Source organism: Zeus faber (assembly GCF_960531495.2).
Source record: "Zeus faber genome assembly, chromosome: 14".
NCBI lineage: Eukaryota > Metazoa > Chordata > Actinopteri > Zeiformes > Zeidae > Zeus > Zeus faber.
The window spans coordinates 15,261,406-15,275,692 of NC_137200.1; the positions used below are offsets into that span (position 1 = coordinate 15,261,406).

At 41.9% G+C, this 14,287-nt stretch overlaps 1 protein-coding gene across 1 annotated transcript in view; it reads right to left on the bottom strand.

The window, feature by feature from the left end:
- opcml (opioid binding protein/cell adhesion molecule-like) overlaps positions 1-14,287 on the bottom strand; it is a 143,015-nt gene that overhangs the window by 73,468 nt on the left and 55,260 nt on the right. The gene's annotated exons all lie outside the window — the stretch shown is intronic.

Sequence of the window (14,287 nt, forward strand, 5' to 3'; positions counted from 1 at the left end):
TTCTCACAGAGAAAGTCAAAGGAAGGAGGGAAAACAGAAATGAAAAAACCTAAGAATGAAACCAACATTTTAGAAGTGTAACTTGTCATCAACAAAATGTTGCCTTGTTAATTATCTTTTTATGCCCACTACGTAGTTGTTGCCCTAAGAATCTCATTGTACTGAATGACCTTGCGTTGTACTGTACACTTGACTAATCAAACACTTTGAACTTTGAACCTTGAACCTCACCTGAGCTGTAAGCAATCTGTACACGCTCAACCGACAACAAGCAAATCTAGATCAAATCGAGGTCATTCGCGGTGCAAAAGGACAATGTGCGCAACCTCGCAGGCACACAAGCAGCCGGCGAACGAACAAAGCCGCGAAGTCCTTGAAGCGCAAAGCGCCATTCCTGATGCACCGCATGGACCCGAGAGACCGCGGTGTCTGAACGTGGCGAGTTCACCGGTCAAATACGCAAGCGTGCCATGCAAACACACCAGTATTTGGCGACACAAAGCATTGGATAATTATGCAGCGATTGAGAACGACCGAGAACAAAGAGTTTCATACAAGATTCTACGGGACTGGAATTCTGGAGACCACACATCGCAAACAGGATCAAGTTGCAACACACGTTCACCGCCAAACAAGGCGCAGGCGGCATCGTAGGTCTTCCGAGTGTTTATCTTTGCGGCGAGCAGCACTCCTGACTCTCTTTTGGAACGAAAAAAAAACAAAAAACAAAAAAATCCAAAGAAAAAAATAAAAAAATCGCTACCTCAAGGCAGCTTTAGGTTTAGGGAAACAGCTCACTTTTGTCACGCATGTTAGCATGTTATCCCCCCCCCCTTCAGTTCATTAAGCAAATCAAATAGCCCATTCCGCAGCACTACTAAGAGCTCCGGGAAGGAACCCCGAGGTCTAATCTTTGCAGCTTTTCAAGATCACCCTAAAAAATAAGCATTTCACTTAAAAATGGATTGCCTTTTTCGCCTGACTGGTCAAACTAATTTAGGCGCGCTGCCTTGATCAAGCTCTGGCCGACGCAAACGCAAACAAGGTCACAAGATCGGGGCTCTGCATTGATATTTTGGAATCCAGTTAACAGAATGCTAGAACTATGTATAATGGGAAATTTCAGATTTTTTTCAATCGCATTTCATTATAAGATGATTACCACCAGGATGCTTGAAGTATCACTACTGGGTTCCAATTATTATTATTATTATTATTATTATTATTATTATTATCATTATTATTATTATTATTGTTATTATTTTAGTTCTCTTAGAAAGTATCTAAAGTCTATAGAGACGTCTACGTATTTTTTGGTGTGTGTGTGTGTGTGTGGGGGGAGGGTGGGGGGCGGTTCCACCCAAGGTTTCCGCTCCCTCCTATTATTTTGCCTGCACCAGCAGTCAATTAATGTTGAAATTTGAGTTGAAAGATGAAGCTTCCCCTTTGTATACAAGGTTGACTTTTATGAACAGTCAGATATACAGAAGGTTCAAAAAGTAGAGCGTGACAAATGGACTGGGAAGGAATCGATAACAAATCAGGATTCTCTTTTGAAGGGGCCAATTTAGCGCCGCGATTAATCAAGCCGCAAGGTGACATATCGCATTGGTCGGTCTCCATTGCAGTGTTTTTATATCGATGAAAAATGGAGCATCGGAGTCGGGGATGAAGAAAATAGGAAAAATCCCACCTGCATACGCCGTGCCCCACTCCAGGCAATTTACACTCGGTCGCATCTTTACATTACATTGAGAGCTGAATGTGTGTGTGTGTGTGTGTGTGTGTGTGTGTGTGTGTGTGTGTGTGTGTGTGTGTGTGTGTGTGTGTGTGTGTGTGAGACAGAGTGTGTGTGTTGGTGGGTGTGTGTGTGTGTGTGTGTGTGTGTGTTTTGTGTGTGTGTGTGTGTGTGTGTGTGTGAGAGTGTGAGAGTGTGTGTGTGTGTGAGAGTGTGAGAGTGTGTGTGTGTGTGTGTGTGCCTGTGCCGAAGCCTCCGTCGGGTTTACACAATGAGAAAAACAAACTTCAAATATCTCCAATAATAACAAAGACCAGAGCAGTAAGTGCAGCTAAAGGGAGGTTTTAAACGTCAGGTTGTTCTTGTGCTGAGACAAAGAAGAAAGAAGAGAGAATTCTAGAAGAACTACAAAGCTTCAGAAGAATTTTCTTTTCTTCTATTCTGATCTTAGGACAGTCTGGAAGTATTCTAGTAGTATTCTATCCCGGGAAAAGTGAGGGGTTTTCAGAGAAATTCCATAAAAACTAGAGGAATTCCAGAAGAATTTGAGGAGAACTAAGGACATTCTGAAAGAATTGTATGACAATTACGAACAAATGAGAATAGAAGGATGAAGAACGTTGCAGAATTACTAATAATAACTATACTAGAATAACTCCAGAATTCTAGAAGAATGAAGAACCCATCAGAAGAACTCCAGATGAACTCCGAACTGCATTCCTTTGTTCAAACCTTGTCTCACCAAATTGTTCCCAAAGTTTAGCGGCTTCAGACCTTTTTTTTTTTTTTTTTTTTCCCAAAGTGGAGGGACAAACTTTCACCCAGGATGTGAGTAAAACGTCCCATTTCACATTCATGCACCGTGCACATCTGCCCCTGTGGGGCTCCCCGGGGCGAGCGGTCCCGGCCCGTTGCCCCTGGGCGGAGTCACTCCGGGGGGGCATGGCGCCGATCTTCAAGTCACAAGTCCAGCAGCTTTTTAAATAAAGAATAAAGCCCTGTGCATTCCATGAACGTTTTGAAAGGGTACACAAAGGAAACCCAATGTTTTTTAACTTTAAAGAGCCTTTTTTCCTTTGGTATTCGACACCCCTCTCGGAATTACATTTGCTAACTGTAGATGTAAAAGGTCCTATCAGTAACACTTTCACAGCATCGGCGAGCAAAAAGAGGAGGGGCCGGGGGGATTTGAAGATAAATACAAACCTCTCCGCTATCACTTAAATACCCGGGTTTCAAAACAGGCGCCGCAGGTCCACGCCCTTATCTTGGAAAGGGAGCTTCACGCTTTGTACATAAAGCACCTAAAGAACTTAAAGAATATAAAGAACCAAAAGAAGCCTTGAGTTTTCATATCCTAAAAGTGTACTTGTGGGTTTTTTTTGTTCTTTATCACTGCTTGGTTATTGTACATTTTTAGGTTATCTTTATTTCTACTGTTTGTTGGTTAGCAGTAGGTGCATTGTATAAAACCGAAGCTGAAAATAGAGCAATATTTATTGCCCGATTTTCTGTTATTTTTGTTGTGGTTCAATTCTAGGCTTCTAGATTATATTTATTGGTGATCATTAGGCTCATCATATTTGTCATGTCCGCCATTACTTTTACATTATCCATTGTCCATTCTTAGGTTTATATTTTCTAGTTTATTGTTAATCCTAATCTTTATTGTATATTGCAAATTTTTCAGGTAATCCTCAGGTAAATTGCATATTGCAAACTTCCATGTTTATTCTTATTATGTTATTAATATTATCATTATTATTGCTCACTTCTTATGAGCTGCACTGACAGAAATTTCTCTGGGGATCAATAAAGTATCTATCTATCTTTCTCTATCTATCTATCTATCTATCTATCTATCTATCTATCTATCTATCTATCTATCTATCTATCTATCTATCTATCTATCTATCTATCTATCTATCTACTCTATCTATCTCTCTCTCTCTCTCTCTTTCTCTCTATCTATCAATCGTCTCCATCTATCTCTCTATCTATCTGTCTATCTGTCTATCTCTCTATCATCTATCCATCCATCTATCTATTTATCGTCTCTATCTATCATCTATCTATCTATCTATCTCTCTCTCTATCTCTCTATCTATCATTCGTCTCTGTCTATCTATCTATCTCTCTATCTCTCTCTCTATCTATCTGTCTATCTATCTATCATTCATCTCAATCTATCTATCTATCTATCTCTCTCTCTCTCTTTCTCTCTATCTATCAATCGTCTCTATCTCTCTCTCTCTCTCTCTTTCGCTCTATCTATCATTCGTCTCTATCTATCTATCTATCTATCTATCTATCTATCTCTCTCTCTATCTATCCATCCATCTATCTATCGTCTCTATCTATCATCTATCTATCATCTATCTATCTATTTGTCTGTCTGTCTGTCTATCGTCTCTATCTATCTATCGTCTCTATCTATCGTCTCTATCTATCTATCTATCTATCTATCTATCTATCTATCTATCTATCTATCTATCTATCTATCTATCTATCTATCTATCTATCTATCTATCTATCTATCAATCTATCTATCTATCTATCTATCTATCTATCTATTTGTCTGTCTGTCTGTCTGTCTGTCTATCGTCTCTATCTATCTATCTATCTATCTATCTATCTATCTATCTATCTATCTATCTATCTCTCTCTTCCGTTATTTCTCCCGGATAGGTCGCCTTTAAATTGCGGTACCGTGCCGCTGCTGCTGTTCTATGGCGCCTTCATGTGGCGTATCCCGTTCACACTTATTAGACAGCGCTTGCCCAACCAAGACGCCTCGCCGGAAAGATGACAGAGCCGGGGCTCAAACTCTAACATTTCACTCCAGACAGCTTTCAAAATTGGCTGCACTTTTGAGATGCGGTGTGTGGATGAGAGCTAATGACGGGCGGCGCTGTCATAAAAGAAAGTAGCCCTGTGGTAAGAGCTCCCGTGACGAAACGCACTTTTCCTCAATTCATTTTCCTTCACGGTGACGTGGTTCTTTGCGTAGTAATTATTAATAACTGTGTTTTTTGGTTGTACCGCTTGATTAGATTGGACGCCGCTCGCTCAAATTCCAACACTGTACTTCATCCCCGCCGAAGCAGCGATGAAAGCTTCGTTTTGAGACTCATTAGTCCGATTCAGACGTAGCGAGGGAGGAGCCGCGGTGAGCCACGCGTGAGAGCCAGAGCGGTCGGTCAGTTCGAACAGAATTTTCACATGAATCATTTAAGGCTGTCAAAATTATTTATTTCGGTGGAATAACAAGTGTCACACGTTCAGTGTCAGTCACATTCAGTGTGAATCATGACAAATGCCTCGACCTTCTTCCCCGCCATTCCACATGAGCTTTTTTTCCTCTCGCTGAAGGGAAATCCGAGGGAGCTTGTCGGGTACGTGGAGGAGGCCGCCTGGGATTCACGTGTGACTCAGAGCTCCCTGCTCTTTCGGTTTGTGATCAAAGTTCCAGCCTCAGTGAACGCCCGCGTGCCCGGCTTCTCCCAACGAGAAGCGCGAACTTTGTCCTCTTCCCGGTGTGACTCCAGACCTCTGAGCCACTGAGGAGGAATTGCTCGCGAGTCTCGCGTCACCGCGATGAAGCAACAAAGTAGAGCCATATTCGGGGGAAAAAAAAACAACCCAAAAAAAAAAGCCCCACAAAACCCTTTCTTCTGAAAACACACTCGAAAAGAATGTTTGTCTGCGAGACTCGCAGGCGACAACTGTTTTCGTCAGGATAAATATGAAAACAGCCGTCACGCCAGCACTCGTCTGGACTGCTGACACTCACTCAGCACAACGCGCGCTACACCGCGGCGCACCATTATTTCGACAGAAACCTCAAAGCCTCCTTTGATGCGATCAGCAGCGTGTCGCTATCGAAGCGGCCTGAATTATTGATGGATGATTGAGGGGAAACACAATGAACACGGATACGCAAGGAAAGGGGTTACGTTCCGCCGTTGCGTATCGGTGTATGCACGTCTGTGTGCGCGTTGGCGATGAAAGGTTCGACTATTTTCTCCCGATTCGGCTCGTGACGAGTTACTCGGTGAAAAGAGTCGATTGATTTTCTGACTCCCCTCATTAGTTTTGTTCAGTCGTTCGTTAACGCACGGCGAGCGAGGGAGGACTTCGCGAATGACGAACAGGTGTCAGAAGAGTCGGTTTATGCTCTGACTTGGGGGTAGAATTTTCACAAGAACGCCGTAATTCAAAGTGAAAATTAGTTATTTGGGCATAAGAATGCAAAACTGTGATCGCAGGACACCTTTGAGACCAATTCTCACATTTCGGCGGAGAAATGTAAAGCGTGAATCCACAAAATGATTTACTTCTGTCAAAATTATTTATTTTGGTGGAATGCAAAAGTGTAAATCAGTCGCATTCAATATAAAGAGTACGGTGTTCACTTAAATCCTGGATTGTTATTGTCTGATTTGTGTATCTCCTGAACGTCATCGAAACCGATAGTGAAGGAGCCCTTCATGCTGCTGGAGGCACAGGTGAAATGTTTATATATATTAAAAAAAATAAAAAAATAACGTGTAAAGATCTCGCTTGTCTGTAGCTTGTGCGGCGGGAGAAATAATGTCAAATCAACAGACGCTGGAACAAATTGAAGTAAGTAATCCCTGTGCTAGACATTATGCATGTACAGTATGTGGTTATTACTGATACCACATATTTCATATTTCAAATATACTTTTATATCCGCCTTGGACGTGATTATTTTCAGTTCATGAGTCGAATATTCACTCGCTCACCCATTCTTTTGTCAGAGTGATTAAAATCTCCGGAGTCATTTAAAAGTGTGCTAATTGCTTAACTAATCGTTTGCGAGTCGTGCATCATGAGCGTGTGTGTGTGTGTGTGTGTGTGTTTGTTTGATGTTAAATAACCAAAAAGGATTTTTCGACTCGACAAGGGAGTTGACGCTTAATGACGACAACAATGAAAATCGAATAAATGCCAAACGCGAGGTGAATGAGTAATGTTTTTTCTAATAATCCTCATTATGCTGCCCTGTTCTAAATGCCAGGATCTGTGACAGAATCCATTCACAATTCATCAAAACCGATAACCGAGGAGCGGTTTTGCATTTCCTGTGCATTCCCCCGGGGAGCGTTGTCTCTTCGGCCAGAATGAGAGAGTGTTTTCGACCACCCGAAGGAAAGGCAGCCGCTCAAAAAGATTCATATTCAGGACATATTATTGTTTTCCTACCTCCTCGGCCGGGCCAGCCAGCCTTCAATCCGATGGACTACATTGGATGAATATCATAAATCATCCTGCCATTTGGCTCTGCCTGCGCGGGGTCAGAGAGGAGGGAGCCAGATAGGAATCCACTTCCCTCACAGCAGTTCATCAAAGTCACCATGTGGACCCCGAACGCCGAAGAAATACCATTTATGCATCAGGAAAGTCGGACGGACAGTTTAAGGTCCATGCCTGAGACATTACACCATCATATGGTGATCACCGTGAACCAGTGTTTACAGATCTTTTTGTTTGTTTGTTTGTTTGTTTGCTGGCTAGAGCACTGGAATGGATTTCGAAACCAAAACTCGCAAAAGCGATATAGAGGTTAGTGGGGTAGAAGGCAAGATGGAAGGTTAGGAGATGAGATAGAAGGTTAGGATGTGAGTTAGAAGGTTAAAAGGTTAGAAGGTGGGATAGAAGGTGATTTAGGTTAGAAGGTGAGAGAGGAGGTGAGTTAGAAGGTTAGAACATGAGTTAGAAGGTTAGGATGTGAGTTAGAAGGTTAGAAGGTGGGTTAGAAGGTTAGAATGTGAGTTAGAAGGTTAGAAGGTGAGTTAGGTTAGAAGGTGAGATAGAAGGTTAGAAGGTTCGAAGGAGAGTTAGAAGGTTAGAAGATGAGTTAGAAGGTTAGAAGGTGAGTTAGAAGGTTAGATGTTGAATTAGAAGTTTAGAAGGTTAGAGGGTGAGTTAGAAGGTTAGAAGGTTAGAAGGTTAGAAGCTGAGTTAGAAGGTTAGAAGGTAAGAAGGTGAGTTAGAAGGTAAGAAGGTTAGAAGTTGAGTTAGAAGGTTAGAAGGTTAGAAGTTGAGTTACAAGGTTAGAAGCTGAGTTAGAAGGTTTGAAGCTGAGTTAGAAGGTAAGACGTTTAGAAGTTGAGTTAGAAGGTTAGAAGTTGAGTTAGACGGTTAGAAGGTGAGTTAGAAGTTTAGAAGGTTAGAAGGTGAGTTAGAAGGTTAGAAAGTTAGAAGTTGAGTTAGAAGTTTAGAAGTTGAGTTAGAAGGTTAGAAGTTGAGTTAGACGGTTAGAAGGTGAGTTAGAAGTTTAGAAGGTTAGAAGGTGAGTTAGAACGTTAGAAGGTTAGAAGGTGAGGTAGAAGGTTAGAAGTTGAGTTAGAAGGTTAGAAGGTGAGTTACAAGGTAAGAAGTTTAGAAGTTGAGTTAGAAGGTTAGAAGTTGAGTTAGACGGTTAGAAGGTGAGTTAGAAGTTTAGAAGGTTTGAAGGTGAGTTAGAAGGTTAGAAGGTTAGAAGTTGAGTTAGAAGTTTAGAAGTTGAGTTAGAAGGTTAGAAGCTGAGTTAGAAGGTAAGACGTTTAGAAGTTGAGTTAGAAGGTTAGAAGTTGAGATAGACGGTTAGAAGGTGAGTTAGAAGTTTAGAAGGTTAGAAGGTGAGTTAGAAGGTTAGAAGGTTAGAAGTTGAGTTAGAAGTTTAGAAGTTGAGTTAGAAGGTTAGAAGTTGAGTTAGACGGTTAGAAGGTGAGTTAGAAGTTTAGAAGGTTAGAAGGTGAGTTAGAACGATAGAAGGTTAGAAGGTGAGGTAGAAGGTTAGAAGTTGAGTTAGAAGGTTAGAAGGTGAGTTACAAGGTAAGAAGTTTAGAAGTTGAGTTAGAAGGTTAGAAGTTGAGTTAGACGGTTAGAAGGTGAGTTAGAAGTTTAGAAGGTTAGAAGGTGAGTTAGAAGGTTAGAAGGTTAGAAGTTGAGTTACAAGGTTAGAAGCTGAGTTAGAAGGTTAGACGCTGAGTTAGAAGGTAAGACGTTTAGAAGTTGAGTTAGAAGGTTAGAAGTTGAGTTAGACGGTTAGAAGGTGAGTTAGAAGTTTAGAAGGTTAGAAGGTGAGTTAGAAGGTTAGAAGGTTAGAAGTTGAGTTAGAAGTTTAGAAGTTGAGTTAGAAGGTTAGAAGTTGAGTTAGACGGTTAGAAGGTGAGTTAGAAGGTTAGAAGGTTAGAAGTTGAGTTACAAGGTTAGAAGCTGAGTTAGAAGGTTAGAAGCTGAGTTAGAAGGTTAGAAGCTGAGTTAGAAGGTAAGAAGTTTAGAAGTTGAGTTAGAAGGTTAGAAGGTGAGTTAGAAGTTTAGAAGGTTAGAAGGTGAGTTAGAAGGTTAGAAGGTTAGAAGTTGAGTTAGAAGGTTAGAAGTTGAGTTAGAAGTTTAGAAGGTGAGAAGGTGTTGACTGTATCCGATGGTTTCATCATGCCAGGGACTAAAAGCTCCGTTGCTTTTGTGCATTAAACCAACTGAATCAAATGAACAAAGAGGCGGAAAAGCGAACGACTGTTTACAGAGTCGAAAACGAAATCTCCAAAAAGAGTCAAACCTTTCATCACTACGAATAGTCACAAATACGTTGTCGATGAACACGGAGGAGCGACGCTGCTGCAACTGACTCATTAACCTCATATTTTAGTGGCATTTCACCACCAGAGACAAACAGTAAATATACGTTACCATTGTTTCCGACAAAAGGTAGCTACTGTCCAAAGAGCACAGCACAAACTCAACAGCTTTCATGAAAACATTACATATTGCAGATCATCCTTGTATATTCAACATCACTTAACACACTCATTTAGCGAATGTTGACCAACGTGCCGGTCCGACTGGTTCCCGCCAGCTGCATGTCAGCGCCCCCAACGCCCACGTCATCCAACATGTTCTACTTTAGATAATCCTCCGCTGCACTTCCACTTCCATTCCCTCGCCCCGACCCCGACTTCTCATCTCTGGTGCAAACTTTTCCCTGATCCAAACACTCGCCGTAGGTTAGGTTAGGTTATGATCCTGGAAACTCAACGGCGCACGGGAAGCAAACACAGGACAAACTATTAACATTAAAAAAAAAAAAAAAGACGCTTGACGAAACAAAATGACTCCTTGGGTCCTAATTTGGAGTCTGGGACAAAATAAATTAATTCAAGATAAGGGATAGCAAGTGTGACGGAAAAGTACAATTTTAAGTAACAAATTGTTACTTAATTTATTTTATTATTGTTTTAAAAATAGTAAGAAATATGACTCACATACTGTACAAGTATAATATGTTTTATCTTCCTCTTCCTCCATTTTTGTTAAGGTTGCGGCTTTATGCAGAACCGTAAAAACTCATTCCTTTCCACCGCCGTTTTTTTTTTTTAATTAGTGTCAAAATACTTCATGTTAAATGACTCAAAGGTCATTTAACATGAGGGCCTGTGTTGGTGTCTATAGTCTCTGAATTATGCAACTAATTAATTGAGCATAATTTCTTGAACTGACGATATATACTATATATATAGATATATATATTTATCTATATATATACTGTATCTATGCCATAGTAGTATAGTAACATACATATATCAGCAGCATATAAATGTATAAGTAGTATATAGTCAGTTCAAATTATAATGTAACCCACATATATACTGTATACATATATATACATATAAACAGTATATATATATATATATATATATATATATATATATATATATTACTACGCCACATGGTTGTCTCCAGAAGTGGGGAAACGGGGATGGCATATTAAGCAGAAACAAGATCGAATATGAATCACAATATTCACTTTGACTGGGAAAATACAGCAACAGTGGAGCGCTGAAATATGGAGCAGCTGCTTTTTTAAATGATTATATTCCTTCCAGTGACGCACGATACTTTTAGCGCTTCTAGAATTTGCTGTCTGACATCCTGCTAAATGAACATGACTTACGGGTAGTCGGTGGGTATGTCTTTATAACGCACCCGCGTGTCATAAAACACACTCCAAACTGTCCAAAAACAGAGTCTTTGAAAATAATAGTTAGTAAGGCGCGCAAACGATTCGTCCGTACCGAACAAATCTTTTACATTAGTCAGGAATCAGGAGTCACTCCAGCAGGAAGGATTGATGGATGAGTGGATGGATGGATAGATGGGTGGATAGATGGGTGGATAGATGGGTGGATGGATGAGTGGATGGATGGATGGATGGATGGATAAAAAGGAAAATGGCAATTTAATGTCAATCTAAGAATTTGCTGAAAAATTGGCAACTACAATAAGTCAAATAGTCCAATTGGGCGTCGATGTCAGGATTAAATATCATCAAATATCAAATCATCAGCTGTCGTTCCTGCAGCCTCTCTTCTCGGGCTTCACCTTGTGCTCCGCCTCTCCAAACACCAAACCCTCTCTCTGAACTTAGCTCAGACGATGGACTTCAAGCTCGCCGCGGAAGGGAACAAAGGGAAAGGCGCGTTCTTTGTGTGAAGGAATGTCAGAGAAAGGAAAAGGGACATAAAGTAGACTCCGCGCTGGACTTCGACGAGGTCGCGGATAACGGAGGGAAACAAAGGAGCGGGCACACAATGACGCAGAGATCCTCCCAGTGGCGCGAAAAGAGAAGAACAACTCGCGTTGAAATTTTCCCTCCTCCTTTCATTTTTTCCATTTCTTAATTTCCTCTTTGTTGGAGCCTCTCAATGTGACTTAGGTATAGATAGATAGATTACGTCGGATAATTCCGCACCTCGCTCCACCAGTGCCTCTGTCGTTTCCTTTGAGGATCAGTCAATAACAACATACGTAAGGAATGAAACAGCCCCCTCGATAGGGTGAAGGGGGTTATTTTGAGATAATGGGCAGCTAGCTGCAAATCACTGTATCTTGCTTATTCCACGGCAACTTCCTCCTACAGTAAATAAAAGAATACATCAGAGCGGAATATTGGTTTGAAATGATTTGATACCATGTCTAGTATAAGAGCTTCCACTAAGACAAATAGTCACAATAATGTAGAGAAACGCTGCAACGACGCAGTTAACTATTCACCTACGAAACAAACGTCACCCTGTGTATGAGGAACCTATTACAATACCACTCTATTATAATACTCCGAAGCTGCTTGCACACACACGCGTTTACACTCCCTGGAAATACTCTGTTTGGTTTAGACGAGAGGTGGGGCCGGGGTAGCGCCTGCAGGGGGCGGGGCGTGACGCAATGACGCTGCGGAGTTTCGGCGCCGCCAACTCGTCTTTTTTGCCGTAGGTGCTCCGTGCATTTCGACGTAGCTGCAATATAAACGAGAGAGTGGAAAGGAATATAAAGGGAAGCAGAAAGGAGTACAAAGCAGCTACACTCCATACGAAGGAAAAAGGACTGGCGCCTGATGGAGACGTCGTCAACACGCGACACGCCCACTCGCTCGCTGTGAATGCTCCGGACAATTACCTGTTCTGTTCACACACACACACCACTCAATCGGACATAACACAGACTTTGTACTAGGGTGCTGCCTGGGTAAAGTCCGGGTCATGGCCGGTCCAAATGATGTGGACATTTACTCTCACACATACACTTCCTCCGGGTAATGTCCGAATAATTTAGGGCTTGCGGTGCAGGTGTGAAAGCATCGTTATCAATGTGAACTTGGACGTATGTCCGTTCATCTCTTCCAGTATTCCACTGGAGTGTCTATGTTGCTAGTGTTGTGTACGCGGAGTGAAGTGAGGGCCGCGAATCCAGGCGGAGAAGCAACTGCCGGTGACAACGGTCGCGATCATCGGCAATGATTCAGAATTAACTGACCGCCGATTGCAGCCGTTGACCAATCAGAATGGAGGATTCCACGGAGCCACAGTGTGATGAGATCCGGATGTTCCCTTGTGCTCCTGTGCAGCTTGTAGAACACGGTACATATTTTTCGCTTCCGCCTTAAGGTTCCATACTGGACTGCGTCAGCCATTTCACGGTTTCAAAACAGCCCAATATGGCGGCGATCTGGCAACAGTGACCCCTCAGGAGACACCAGAAGCGACATCGTCAGCAACACGAGAGCGGAGGGTCATTTGACGATTCGTCAATTTTTTCCCGGTCCGTCTACAACCCCTTCACTCCATCCTCAACGCGCTCAGTGAAGCAGAATTCTCGAGACTTTAAGCTTCAAAACTGTGCCATTTCTCAACTTTCCATGGGTAAGTGAATCCTCGCTTTGGTTTTCAACCTTTTACTTTTCATTTTAGTCGCATTTGGAGTCTGTGTTTCCTCACGTAGTTTCATTAGTTCCTGAGTGAAGCGTTTATTGTTAATATTTCACACATCAGCTTCTGTCTTGAATACGCAATTTAACGCTGTATTGAGTACTGATCTATAAACACACTGCGGCCGTTCACAGGAGGAAGGCGGTGCCGGCTCTTCTCCGTGGGTCCGAGGGAGAAGCCAGAGACGGCAGCGGTGGGTTGATCCCAGTAACCAGAGGAGGATGCAGGAGGTTTCCACAATCTATATATGTGTATATATTGAGATGTTTCTGTAAGTAAGTGTTTTTCTGATTACTTTTTGTTATCAGTTATTTGCGGCTCGAATATTAAATGAAGGAAAACATGCAATAGATATTATTGTGCACTAAATAAAACATTCATAGCTTCATGATATCTTATAAATAAATCAACAGATTTCTCTACTACAAAAACCTATAAATCTCAGTCATCATGACTAGAGCCCACATGTAGTTGAGTCCAAAGCAGCAAGGAGACCGTCTCGCTTCCAGTGTCCTACAGTAGAGCAGGCCAATAAACTTCATAAAACTACTTCCCAAGTACGAAGTAAATTTGAACGTCTATTCCTGGGCGGAATGATAATATTTTCTTTCCATGAGTGAGGTTCAATTTAATGTACTAGTTTGTTAATTGAACTCGGTAATCCAAGTTAAGACCGCACATCACCCATTTTATACACGTGGTGGATGCATACCGGGCTTGGTAATGGAAGATTTTCACCAATTTTTTTGAATTCCATGTAAATCAGAGATGTATATCCGGACAAAATGTCCACACACCAAAAAACCCACTTTGTTTTCCATGTATTTTCATTAGTATGGAGCTGGTCGATCTCATCTGTGCCCCCGCTGGACATATTGGACACATCTTGGTCACGCAACTAGGCATGTTGTGTGAACTATCATTTCAGCTCCACACAGATGGACAGTATATTTATTGAAGCTTTGGGCCAGGCGGTCATATGGGGATCATTTTGAGGTTCATCCGCGGAGGAGGAAGAGCGGGACACTTAACGGCGATATTTATGCTTTTATAGACGGGCTCTCGACGGTGAGGACAGTAGCGGAGAAATCTTTCCGTTCAGGCGAAGTGTGTGTCAACAAACAGCGCTTGTTTTGGGAAACAGAGAAAGATCGCTCTCATCACACAGCGATCGTCCGGGATTTTCATCAAACGCGGAACAAAAATATGCGGTTTGTTTGTCTGCGGCTACAAATACCTGCCAATCAGACAAACTGTGAGGAGAAGCGCGGTCGGG